This window comes from Antechinus flavipes, chromosome 3 (assembly GCF_016432865.1).
Source record: "Antechinus flavipes isolate AdamAnt ecotype Samford, QLD, Australia chromosome 3, AdamAnt_v2, whole genome shotgun sequence".
NCBI classification, from domain to species: Eukaryota; Metazoa; Chordata; class Mammalia; order Dasyuromorphia; family Dasyuridae; genus Antechinus; species Antechinus flavipes.
Window position 1 is genome coordinate 58,967,017 of NC_067400.1, and position 12,781 is coordinate 58,979,797.

Below are 12,781 nucleotides of genomic sequence, written 5' to 3' on the forward strand. Positions count from 1 at the left end.
TTAACTGTGATGGACTTGACTCTTTCAACAATGAGGTGATTCAAGGCAATTCTAATAAACTTATTATGGAAAGTGCCATCTGCATGCAGAGACAGAATTATGGAAACTGAATGTGGATATTTTCACCTTTGCTGTCATTTTTTTTATTGTGGTTTTTCCCCCTTTGATTTGATTTTTTTTGCATAGCAGGACAAATGTTGATATATGTTAAGAAGAATTGTACAATTTTAACCTCTATTGGATTGCTTGGTGTCTAGGGGAGATGGGGGGAGAGAGGGAGAAAAATTTGAAGTTTTGCAAAGGTGAATGTTGAAATATATCTTTGCATGTATTTGGAAAATGAAATACTGTTTAAAAATAAATTTAGTCTTTATTATTGACATTTTCTCCATCACTTCATTAAGTCTAGACAACCAATTCAGATAATAAATCAAGTGCTGGTTTGTAGTATTTGTAGATTTCTAGGAAATAACATATAACATCAGCTCTCTTATACTGGTGTATGGTATATCCATGTGCCTGGGTACATATAAACTCTTTTTCAGCTAAATTTCAATTCAGTTATCAGTTTCAACTTTTTGCATTCACATTATTAAGGGAAACTGCATAAAAATCTCTAACAGTGACATTTTGACTTAGAAAACTACATATTAACATTATCTATGTTCTATTGTGAGTATATTTATTTTATTATATCTCCAAATTTCATTTTAATCTGGTTCAGCTGTGCTAGTATTTCCAGGACAATATGGCCCATGGGTGACTTGTTTGACACCTCTATTGTGGAAGTCTTTTTGAGATACTGCTGTACCACTCTCTTCTGCTATCTCCTAGATCTTGTATCCCTGCCCTTTTTTGTGCATGGAACCCCAAGAAGTCCAACGTCCCTAATATGGTTGAATCCAGATAGTTTGATTCTCAGACCACTATTCTTTAACTTTCCTCATATGGGCTTTCTAAATTATTACACTAATGTCTCCTCACCAACATTACCCAAATTGCTATCTGAATGATTCAATCAATTGATCAAGAAACATTTATTAAGCATCTATTATGTTCCAGACACTATTAATCACTGGGAATACAAAAAGGTAAAAGACAGTCCATGACCTCAGCAACAGTCCACATTATGCTTATAATACTCCAAATTCCTTCCATTGAAATCTGTGGAGACATTCATTCAGAAGTGTAGAAATATTGAGAAAACTAAAGATTATTTCTCCTTAGAGAAAAAAATATCCATAGAAAATAAGTGATGATCTATCCATTAAAAAGTAGGAGATTGTGCTTTCTTAAAGGGATAAAAAAGAATTTAAAAGAATGCTTTAAAAGACCAGCAAGAAATGCCAAGAATGTTAAAGCACCCAGTATTTCTGTGGAAGGGAAGGAGCTACTAAATGGCTTTTCAATCACTAAACACAGTTCTATGTATGCAGCAGACACTCAATAAATTCTCATGAAATGGATAAAACTACTTGAATGAATATCAGAATTGTCTTATTTACCATTTTTCAAAGTGAAATTTAAGAGCGAAGGGATCTTACATCATTATGTTCTTTATGTGGGTGTAGAATCACCCATGTTCTGAGACAAACATCACAGCTGCATCTGGTGCTAAGATAGCTTCATTGCCCTCTCTTCACCAGTGGGACAAGGGACAAAGTAGAGCTGTCAGCCAAAGATGATTGGGCACAGTGAGGTTTTAAATTTAGTACAAGAATTTCAGAAGTTCTAATTCTTTGATTAAGCAATCCTCTTAGATTCTGTACTTTTTTAGCATTACAAAATTATAGTTATTTTTGTATTTTCATCAATATAGGGGAAAATTATAGTCATTTTCCCCCATAGCAGGGAAAGATTACTATTATTATAAATGTTATGGAGATTAGTCACATGCTGACATGAGTTGTGTTCGCCTAGAAATACAGTTACTATGGGTAACACTGTTTGTTCTGGGACTATTATTTGTGACAGTTGGAAGGCCAGCAAGTCCTATGGGCTTTGATCAGGGAGATTCTAAATGGTGAAAGGACCTAGGGACAGAAAAACCATTGGAGTTTTTCTATTAAGTTTTCAACCTTTTGATGGGAAACAGAGATGTCAATTTATCTGTTCAGACATGATCTACCTTCTGGAGGGTTCAGATAACTAATTTCCACAAGAATTTTTTTGGTGGGCTAAAGATACTTATGTATTTGTGTGTCATTTGCATATACTAACTTGGCACAGACTTTCTATTTTCAGGCATATTCTAAATTAAAATAAATTGTTCCTGTTCCCGGAGTTGTTATTTCTTGGTACTCTCCTTTATGCCTCATCACTCCTTCATTATTCTTAACTCAGTTTCTCTGGGTCATAAAAGTACATTGCAATATTCATAAGGGTATGTGAAGATACATTAATACATATATAAGGATTCTGTGATGAATATGTAAAAGAAAAATACAAAATCAAAATAAATCCAAGGGAAATCAGATCTTGATCAGGGCATAATAAAGTGTAGGTCATGTTGACTTGACACAATCACTTACTTGCCACTTTTATTTTTCATCTTTTGAAATCTGTCTCTGTTTATTGTTCTGTAATAATCCCATCAGTGGCAGATTTCTCTGAAATTATTCAGTTCAACAAATATATTCATAACAGGAGATCATATATTTCTGTGTTTTCAAAAGGATATCTTGAAGCTTCAAATTAATGTCACACTTTTAAACTTCAAACCCCATGCTTGGTGTCAGAAATGGCTTGTTTTGAGAGTGGGAGAGCAGTCCTACACTCCTCATCATATCTTTCTTTTGGAATTAGCATTGTGCTAAATAAAATTATTTAGAGACATTCAGTCTTTTTTATTCTTGGAATTGTTCCATATTTGGAATTGACTTCCCCAATGAGTCTGGGTTGATAGCTACTTTGCTTCTTGCATTTTGTTGTTGTGCTAATGCCTGCAGCAGTAACAATAATAATAGGAATAAGTTATATTTCTACAGTGCTTTATGGCTTGCAAAGAGTTTGACATAGATTATCAAGTTTAAGGAAATATGCTGATCTAAAAACACTTTGTGAAGCTTGGAGTGTTATATAAATCTAATTTACTGTTATTATTCCTTTATTGAAATCTTAGAACTCTGGTGCCTTTTCAGGGGGTGGAGGCAACCCTAAGTTTTTGAATCAAATAGTTAGAGTTTAACAAATTGGAAAGACTAAGTATGGTCTAAGTCACTGATTCTGCTGGTATCTGCATCCAAACCTAATTATAAATCCAGAGATTCTCTTCATTAAGTTGGTTCAGGGTGTTGTGATACAGGAGCTACCTTCCAGTGGCTGCTGGAGGTCTAACTCAGACTTGTAGAATGGATCTCTTCATGTGAGAGGATGATGATGATGATGATATAAGGAGACTGAGAGGCAGTTGCATTCTTTAACCTCTCTCCTCTTCTCTCTTGCCTCCAATTTATTTCATTCCCAATCCGCAAGAAACATCTATATTAGTAAAAGCTGCTTTGCAACTCTTCCAAGTGTTATGATTCACAGCTATGGAGGCTCTTGGAGAATTGACCTGCCTCTTCACCTAGGCATGATCCTTAACACAGGGAAATGAATTTATTGACCTCTTAAACTCAGGTTGTAAGGGTTATGATTTACTCTGACAAAAGGAGTTCCACAACAATGAAGACATGGTGGATTCTAGATGTATTAATATTTTAAGTATTGAAGTATGTTATATGGGAAGCAGCATGGTATAGAAGAGAGAACACTAGACTTGGAGTCAAGAGAAACAGGTTCAAATATCATTTCTTCTGCTTCCTACCTTTATGATCTTCAGAAGAATCACTTTATCTGGGCCCCCTTTTGTAATTCATATGTAAAACAAGTAGCTAGATGGGATAACCTTTGAGATTCTCTAAATCTGTGATGCTTTGGTTCTACATGAACCTACAATAATGTAAACAGATACTTTTGATTTAAGGATGTGTATGGATATACTACTAACATTTTTATTACTGCCCAAATAGTTTGTTAAAATGTTAGTATCTTCAATGTACAAAGTCATATTTCATGTACTTTAGGGGCCATCAACAATTGACCTTTTGTTCCTATAGAAGCAAGTTGATAGATTGTTTTCTTATAAAATGATTTCTCCCTTCTTGACTATCCTGTCTTTCTTTTCTTATGAACGTTATCACAGTATCTCAGATTGTATTTATATAGTACTTGTCTTTTTTTTTCTTATTGGACTGCAAGCTAATCAAGAACAGAGAACTGTTCATCTTTGTACTGGCATAGGACAATCAAGTATGGTGTGCCCTCATCAGAGAAAGTATACTCTATGAGCAAAGCAGAACTGAATTAGCCCAGAAGAAACATGAGATGCACAAAGTTAGGGAAGTTACCCCAAATGTTCATAAGGACTATTTTTGTCTGACCTCTGGCAGAGCTTTCTGATTGGTCTGATCAGCTACCATAAAACACACTTGATTCTAACAGTGATGTCATTTTGGTCCTCATTCTCGAAGTTGCTGATTAGCCATTTCACATTTCACTCTGCACATGGATTTTTTTTTTTTGATCTGCCAATCTTGACTTTTGTCCCATTGTCCTCTCTCTTTGATGCAGACATTTCTTCCTTATGCTCTTAATGAAACTTCTCTAGTATATGATAGTACTGCTGTTCATAGATGTTCAAGGCTTTCCAACATAAGACTATATAATAAAGGAAAGGAAACGCAAAACAGGCAGGTCAGTTGGGGGGCTCTAGTAACTAGCTAATTTGATTAAATTTCTTGATACTAGCTACCATCCATATGGATAGATTTCCATGGCACCAGATAAAAGGGCATAAATGGATTGTTCATTTAATTGGATGCCTCACATTGGAGAGACATGAGATTGCTGTTCTGCACTGGGGAAATAGTTTGTGGTGCCATTTGTTCTGTTTTGTCTGCCCAATACCATTTCTCTGAAGATCAGACAATTTAGAGCCTCACGAGTAGTATGGACCAATAGCTCAGGCTTACATTAATCTAAATGTCTTACTATGTGGAATCATCCTACATAGAAAGGAAAAGCTGATGCCATGAAATTGAAGTTGGCTCAGAGTCTGCTCATCCTTTGTAGACACAGCCAAAATGCACTGGCCTTTCCTGGGAACCTAAGATGCTTGAATATTTGCCAAAAAAGGTGTAATGAGATAATGACAATTCTCATTTGATTTGACTCTTTGCCTTCCTCCTCCCTAAGGATTATACACCAGCAAACTAATCACCAGCAAACTTTTATGGCATATTTATTAAAAATCACTATATATAATTCTAGAAATTGAGAGATATCCACTACAAAATGAAGAAAAAGTGTACTCTTTTGTTGTCCTAATAGTCTATCAGGGTAGATTTACATTAGAGGGAAAGAAAAGCGTTTTTTCCTTAGCTAGCATCTCACAATTCAATTGTACACCAACAGGTTGCTATGGCAGCCAGAAAGTGAAGGTTATGGTAGTGAATCTTTCTGCAATGTAGTATTAGAACCATGCAGTTGTTATTTCAGAATTCATGAAACTGGGAGAATGTGTGTGTGTGTGTGTGTGTGTGTGTGTGTGTGTGTGTGTGTGTATGTGTGTATATTTTAAACTGTTTTTTTTCATAATAAGAAGGTGAAAATGTTTAAGACACTGCCAACCTCAGTATTTTCAACATTAGTTTAACAATCCTTTGTAGTATTGGTATACTGACATAGTCTATGTTCTTTTTCTTCATTGTTTAAAATTATTACTGCAATTAAGACTCATGTTATTAAAGGAAACTTACCTACAGTAAAGAAGAGAAAGTAGAAGAAATAATAAGACAAGGAAAAAAAGGCAAAGAAAAGTAGGTTTTTAGCTTTTTGGAATAAACAGTTATGATAGAAGAGAAAGGAAACTGGATTTGGAATCCAAGAATCTGTATTCAAATTAATACTACTATTTACTATCTATATATTCTCATATGAAAGGTGAGGAGTATTGACTAGGTAAACTCAAGTTCTTGAGCCTGTGGCTACTATGCTAATTTATGTGTTGAGTCACAGATAATTTATGGTTTTAATGAAAGTATAAAAGTTGTAGTAGTGCCTCCTTATAATACTATATTGTGGAGTTCTGTATAATGTGCTAACCATGTTGTTCATCATTGGCACAAATGGTACATGTTACACTATACTATATATAATGTATATATACACATATGTTATATGGTTTAATAATATTACTATATCATATGATGCATGTTTTAATGTATTATATAAAACATACATGCATGTTATACTATTTAATATAAACTCACACAATGTTATATTATATGATATATGGCATAGATGTGGGATAGGATGTGATGTTATATGTGTTAAACATGTTATATGGCACATAAAATTTATGTTATAAGACTTGTAAGAGCAGTAAGCTACAATCTCAAACCTTCTCTATTTCAGGCTTTAGTCAGGAAAGTTTATTATTAATTGAAAAACTGCATTATAATAAAGTTGTCTTTAAAACTACTCATACAATCCTAGCCTATTTCTCACATATTTCCCACTTTTTCTTCTTGTAAATTTCCACCCCCTTTGTTAGTCTACATTCTGTCCAACCATCAAAATCATGCTCTGTATTAGGGACAACTAACACATTGGAAAATAATGTCAAGATTGAAAAAAAAAAGATCTCGATGAGTTGGAATTTGGGCTATACAAAAAATATGAAATTAAATGGGAATAAATGTAAAGTCTTACATTTGAGTTCAAAATATCAACTGCATGAGTATAAAATAATTATGACTACAAAGCAATTTTAAAAAATTATTTCATTGGAATAAAAATTCAATATAAAATAACAGTGTGCTATCATTTATTTTTGGTGACCACCTGATTTACTCAGTTGTCATCTATGGCTCCAAGAAATTGTAACATACACAGTAACTACACCAGGTGAACTGTCTTAGCAGATTGGCTAAACCAGGATAATTGACAGGCCTTAAACTGATTGTTGAGTTAGGGGAAATGTCTGCCTGAAGTATGTGAACACATTCCTTGGCAGAATGGCTTGATAAGAATTTGATTCCAATTGCTGACAGCTGGAAACGGCACTGTGGATTGCTTAGCCCTAGTCAGAGATCAATGATGTCAAAATAATCCACTGCATTCTGGACCATCCCCAGTTGTCTTGACTTTTGTCCTGCCAGTGGAATTAGGAAAAGATACTGATGCTAATGACTCTGTTCAACTCGGAATCACTTAAATTCAATTCAAGACGTCATCCATATTGTCATTGATCCTCTTTGAAAACGAAGGACAAATAACTATATGTCAAGTACTGCACTGAGATCTTTATAAATACTATCTCATTTGATCTCTAAATAACTCTGAGAAATAGGTACTATAATGATTACCATTTTACACTTGAGGAAACTGAGGTAAACAGAAGCTAAATGATTTGCTTAGAATCATTCAGCTAATAAGTTTCTGATGCTAGATTTGAACTTTGTGTTTCTGATTTCTGGTCCAGAATTCTAACCATTGTGCCATTTAGCTGACTCTATCCTCCTGTTAACCCACCCATAAACAATACTTTCCTAGACAATAAGAAATAATAAAGAATAATTACTCTAACTCATTCAACAAAAATAAAATAAATTAATTGATACAGAATTCTATTTATTAGGGTATTTTCACATTGTGAGTATAAACTGACATGATGACTCATTCATCCCAAAATTGTATCAGGATAAAGCCAATGGAAGCACTGCTAATTCATGGAGGGTTGTGGTGAGGCTCAAATGAGATCAAATTAGAAAATTCATGTAAAGAACTTCATAAACCCTAAAGTACTATAGAAGAGGTTGTAGTTGTTCTTGTTTTGTTGTAAACTAGCTGTTGCCACCATATTTCTTCTTCTTTGAGGATTAAGGGAAGTTTGAAAATCTCAATAAATAAGGAAAGAAAAGGACATCTTTATTTTCTTTCTATTTCTGGGTGAATAGAAATGAATCACCCCAAGAGAGTCAGCAGCATCAACAAGTATCCAGGAAGCACATCCCCATTTTTCAAGACAAGAAATAATATATCCTGTCATTCTGAGAAGATTTGATGCATGCTATTCCTCCCAACTCTAAACTCAAAAACTGAAATAGATGTGCGTTCTCATCAATTTGGAAGTTCCCTTGGCTGACATAATCCCAACCCTAACCATTCTTATACAATTCTTACTGCTCTCTTCCTTTAAATTCATTTCACCTTTTCATGACAACTGGAAGGTATCAAGAAAGAATTTTCACTGTCTGTCATCTCTTCCTTTTGACACTTGACCAGACTATCCTCTCTTCCTATTATGCAATTGTCTGGTGACAGCTTTACCAATCAGGAATTCTTATAACTTTTTATCCACTACAGACATCCTACCAATGACACTTTAAAAATCAGATAGATTCAACTGAATCTACATTCTATTTTGTCCAGCCTGAAGCATTTCTTTTTCCTCTGAAACCTTATATTTCTTTGTTGCACTAATCTCTAAGTCAGGGGTTTTTAACCTAGGATCCATAAACCTGTTTTAAAAAATTGATAAATATATTTTAACATAATTTATTCCCTTGTTAATGCTATGTATTTCATTTTATGAATTTGAAAGAAAGATTAATTTGATCTATAGACTTTAGGATCTATAGATCTATAGACTTTATCAGACAACCAAAGGGGTTCATAATACAATTAAAAAATTTTTTTGTTTTAGGCACTCAACATATTTCAGAGAAATATTTTTTCTCCTCAGCTAGAATTCAAGATTCTTGAGATGGGGACTTTATGTTTCTTTGAATTACTGATCAGATATACAAAGTACAGGATCTTGCGCACAATGGAAATTAAAACTTTTTGGTAGATTGATTGATAATTCAGTCTTATACAATGGACTCTGCAGAGAACATTAGAATGAAGATCTGGTGTGTGGTTTAAACAGCACATACAACAAAATGGCTTACTTTTTCTATAGTGTCTTATAGTATACAAATCATTTACATTTTCTCAGTTGATCCTTAAAACAACTTCCTACAATGCAGGCATTATGCCCATTTTATGGATGAAAGATTTCAGAGAGGCAGTGATTTGTACAAAGTCATATAATTACCAATAGTTAGAGATGGTACTTGAACCATAAGCTATTCAATAAGCCCTCAACATGTGCCTATTAAGCATTTGCATGATTTAATTAGTAACCTCATTTTCACTTTTTCACTGACACTCAAGCATTGGGGATCCCATCAGTGACTGCAGCCTCATGGTTAAACATCAATTTGTCTCTGCTATGCTCCCACAATTTGAGACCCTTAGAATCTCAAACTGGATGAAGCAGATATCATTGATGCATTATTTTAAGCTGGTGTGTCCTTCTTGATTTCTAACACCATCAATTAGTCACCAAGGACAGAGTGTCAATTCAGATGTCAAGAACTTGCCCTTCTTGGTGTCTTTTGTTCCAACAGTAGGTACTAAATTTCTTTTTTTTTTTTTTTTTTTTTTTTTTTTTTTTTTATAAATTTTTTTATTTAATAATTACATTATATTTACACTCATTTCTGTTCCGATTTTTTTTTCCCCTCCCTCCCTCCACCCCCTCCCCTAGATGGCAAGCAGTCCTTTATATGTTGGATATGTTGCAGTATATCCTAGATACAATATATGTTTGCAGAACTGAACAGTTCTCTTGTTGCGTAGGGAGAATTGGATTCAGAAGGTATAAATAATCCGGGAAGAGAAACAAAAATGCAGATAGTTCACATTCGTTTCCCAGTGTTCTTTCTTTGGGTGTAGCTGCTTTTGTCCGTCATTTATCAATTGAAACTCAGGTCTCTTTGTCAAAGAAATCCACTTCCATCAAAATATGTCCTCATACAATATCGTTGTCGAAGTGTATAATGATCTCCTGGTTCTGCTCATTTCACTTAGCATCAGTTCATGTAGGTCTCTCCAAGCCTCTCTGTATTCATCCTGCTGGTCATTTCTTACAGAACAATAATATTCCATAACATTCATATACCACAATTTACCCAGCCATTCTCCAATTGATGGGCATCCATTCATTTTCCAGTTTCTAGCCACTACAAACAGGGCTGCTACAAACATTTTGGCACATACAGGTCCCTTTCCCTTCTTTAGTATTTCTTTGGGATATAAGCCCAATAGAAACACTGCTGGATCAAAGGATATGCACATTTTGATAATTTTTTGGGCATAATTCCAGATTGCTCTCCAGAATGGTTGGATTCGTTCACAACTCCACCAACAATGCATTAGTGTCCCAGTTTTCCCGCATCCCCTCCAACATTCATCATTATTTTTTCCTGTCATCTTAGCCAATCTGACAGGTGTGTAGTGGTATCTCAGAGTTGTCTTAATTTGCATTTCTCTGATCAATAATGATTTGGAACACTCTTTCATATGAGTGGTAATAGTTTCAATCTCATCCTCTGAAAATTGTCTGTTCATGTCCTTTGACCATTTATCAATTGGAGAATGGCTTGATTTCTTATAAATTTGAGTCAGTTCTCTATATATTTTGGAAATGAGGCCTTTATCAGAACCTTTAACTGTGAAAATGTTTTCCCAGTTTGTTGCTTCCCTTCTAATCTTGTTTGCATTAGTTTTATTTGTACAAAGGCTTTTTAATTTGATGTAATCGAAATTTTCTATTCTGTGATCAGTAATGGTCTCTAGTTCATCTTTGGTCACAAATTTCTTTCTCCTCCACAAGTCTGAGAGATAAACTATTCTATGTTCCTCTAATTTATTTATAGTCTCGTTCTTTATGCCTAGGTCATAGACCCATTTTGATCTTATCTTGGTATATGGTGTTAAGTGTGGGTCCATGCCTAATTTCTGCCATACTAATTTCCAATTATCCCAGCAGTTTTTATCAAATATTGAATTCTTTTCCCAGAAGTTAGGGGCTTTGGGTTTGTCAAACACTAGATTGCTATAGTTGACTATTCTGTCTTGTGAGCCTAGCCTTTTCCACTGATCCACTAATCTATTTCTTAGCCAATACCAAATGGTTTTGGTGACTGCTGCTTTATAATATAATTTTAGATCAGGTACAGCTAGGCCACAGTAGGTACTAAATTTCAAAAATGATTTTCAGAAGGTGGCCAAGATAGAAAGATGTACAGTAATATAGTGGACAGTATAGCTCCCTCAGGTACACTAGCATTTCTGTTCCCATTCTGCATCTCCCATTGCCCTATGGATCAACTGTAATCTTGATTCTTTAGAGCCTAGGGTATTTTGAGATTCATAACCATAGACACCACGAGGTGAATATTACAAGACTAGGTTTTCTTTCAGGTCATCATCTTGGTCAGAGCATTGAAAGTACTACCACACTTTTCTAACACAAACCAAACTGGTATTTTCCTTTTCTCTCATTCCATTCTAGATAGAACTCCTTCTCTCTCTCTAATGCCAGTTATAGATAATGACAGAATAACTCAATGGACCTATGAAATGACATCATGTATTTACAATTTAATAAAATTTCTTAAAAGGACTTTTAAAAAAGATTTGTTGGGGTATCATGGAAAAATATTTGTTGCTTTTTAGCAAGTACATTTTTCTCTATATTTTGAACCAAAAGAGATTACAATAGCTGTCATATAAGAATGAAAATATTTAGTGAAATAGAAATATTTTCATCACAAAATTTTGCCTGAGGGTTTCAATATAATCTATTGATTGCATGTTAAAGTGTTGCTCATGAGAGATACCATGATGTAATAGGGAAAACTTTGGGCTTGGGTTGGAGTCCTGGCTTGATCATTTATTACAAGTATAGCCTCAGGCCAATTGTGCAGATTCTCTGAGTCTCATCTTCATACATGAAATTAGGATAAGAATACTTATGTTACCTATCTCAGGGTTATTCAGAAGAATGCATTCTATAAATCACAAATGCTATTTGTTGTTATTATTGTGTATTTAATTCTACCACTATTTTTGAATCTCTTATTAATATGCCAGGCCTTAAAGACTCAAATATGAAATTACAACATCGTCTTTGGTCTGAGGAGCCCACAATTTCAAATTATCAATCTATGGGTGCTTTTTAAAAGGCAGTGTGATATAATGAATTGAGAACTGGTCTTGGAACTAGGAAAACCTGAGTTCACTTTTTAATTCTGACCCATAGTAGATGTGTGACCCAGAGCAATTTTGTAATACGTGTCTCCTGAAATGCCAACTCATCCACTTTTAGTGGTCTTTAGTCTTATGACAAGTCTTCTTTCTTTATTTAATCTCTCAGTTGTCATCAAGAAAAAAAATGGGAATAGAGATCTAGAAATGGTGATATTGAATGTCTACAAGAGGAGCTGTCTGGCAGAAGGAAAACTAATTTTTGTCTTTTCAGCTTTCTTTCATGGACCCAGCCCCTCTTTGCTTTACCTAGAAAAGCTTTCTAAGTAAATACTCTACTATCAGTCACTTACAACTCGATATGAGTTGAATGTGTATGTCTGGGAAATGAAAGCTAGCCCAGGGACAACTCTAAAATTATGTACATGGATAACCCTGAAATATTGGGAAAACAAAAGGAAAACCTGCATTTTATAATAAGGATTCTTTGAAATTATGGGTTGAACCAGATGGCCTGTGATATTTTTTCTAACTTTCAAATTCTGTGATTTGGAGATGTTGGATGGATTCTTTAAAGAGTATTCATGGAAAATCATGGGCAAAGATGGCAAAGAATAAGAGCAGACATGGTTTAGAA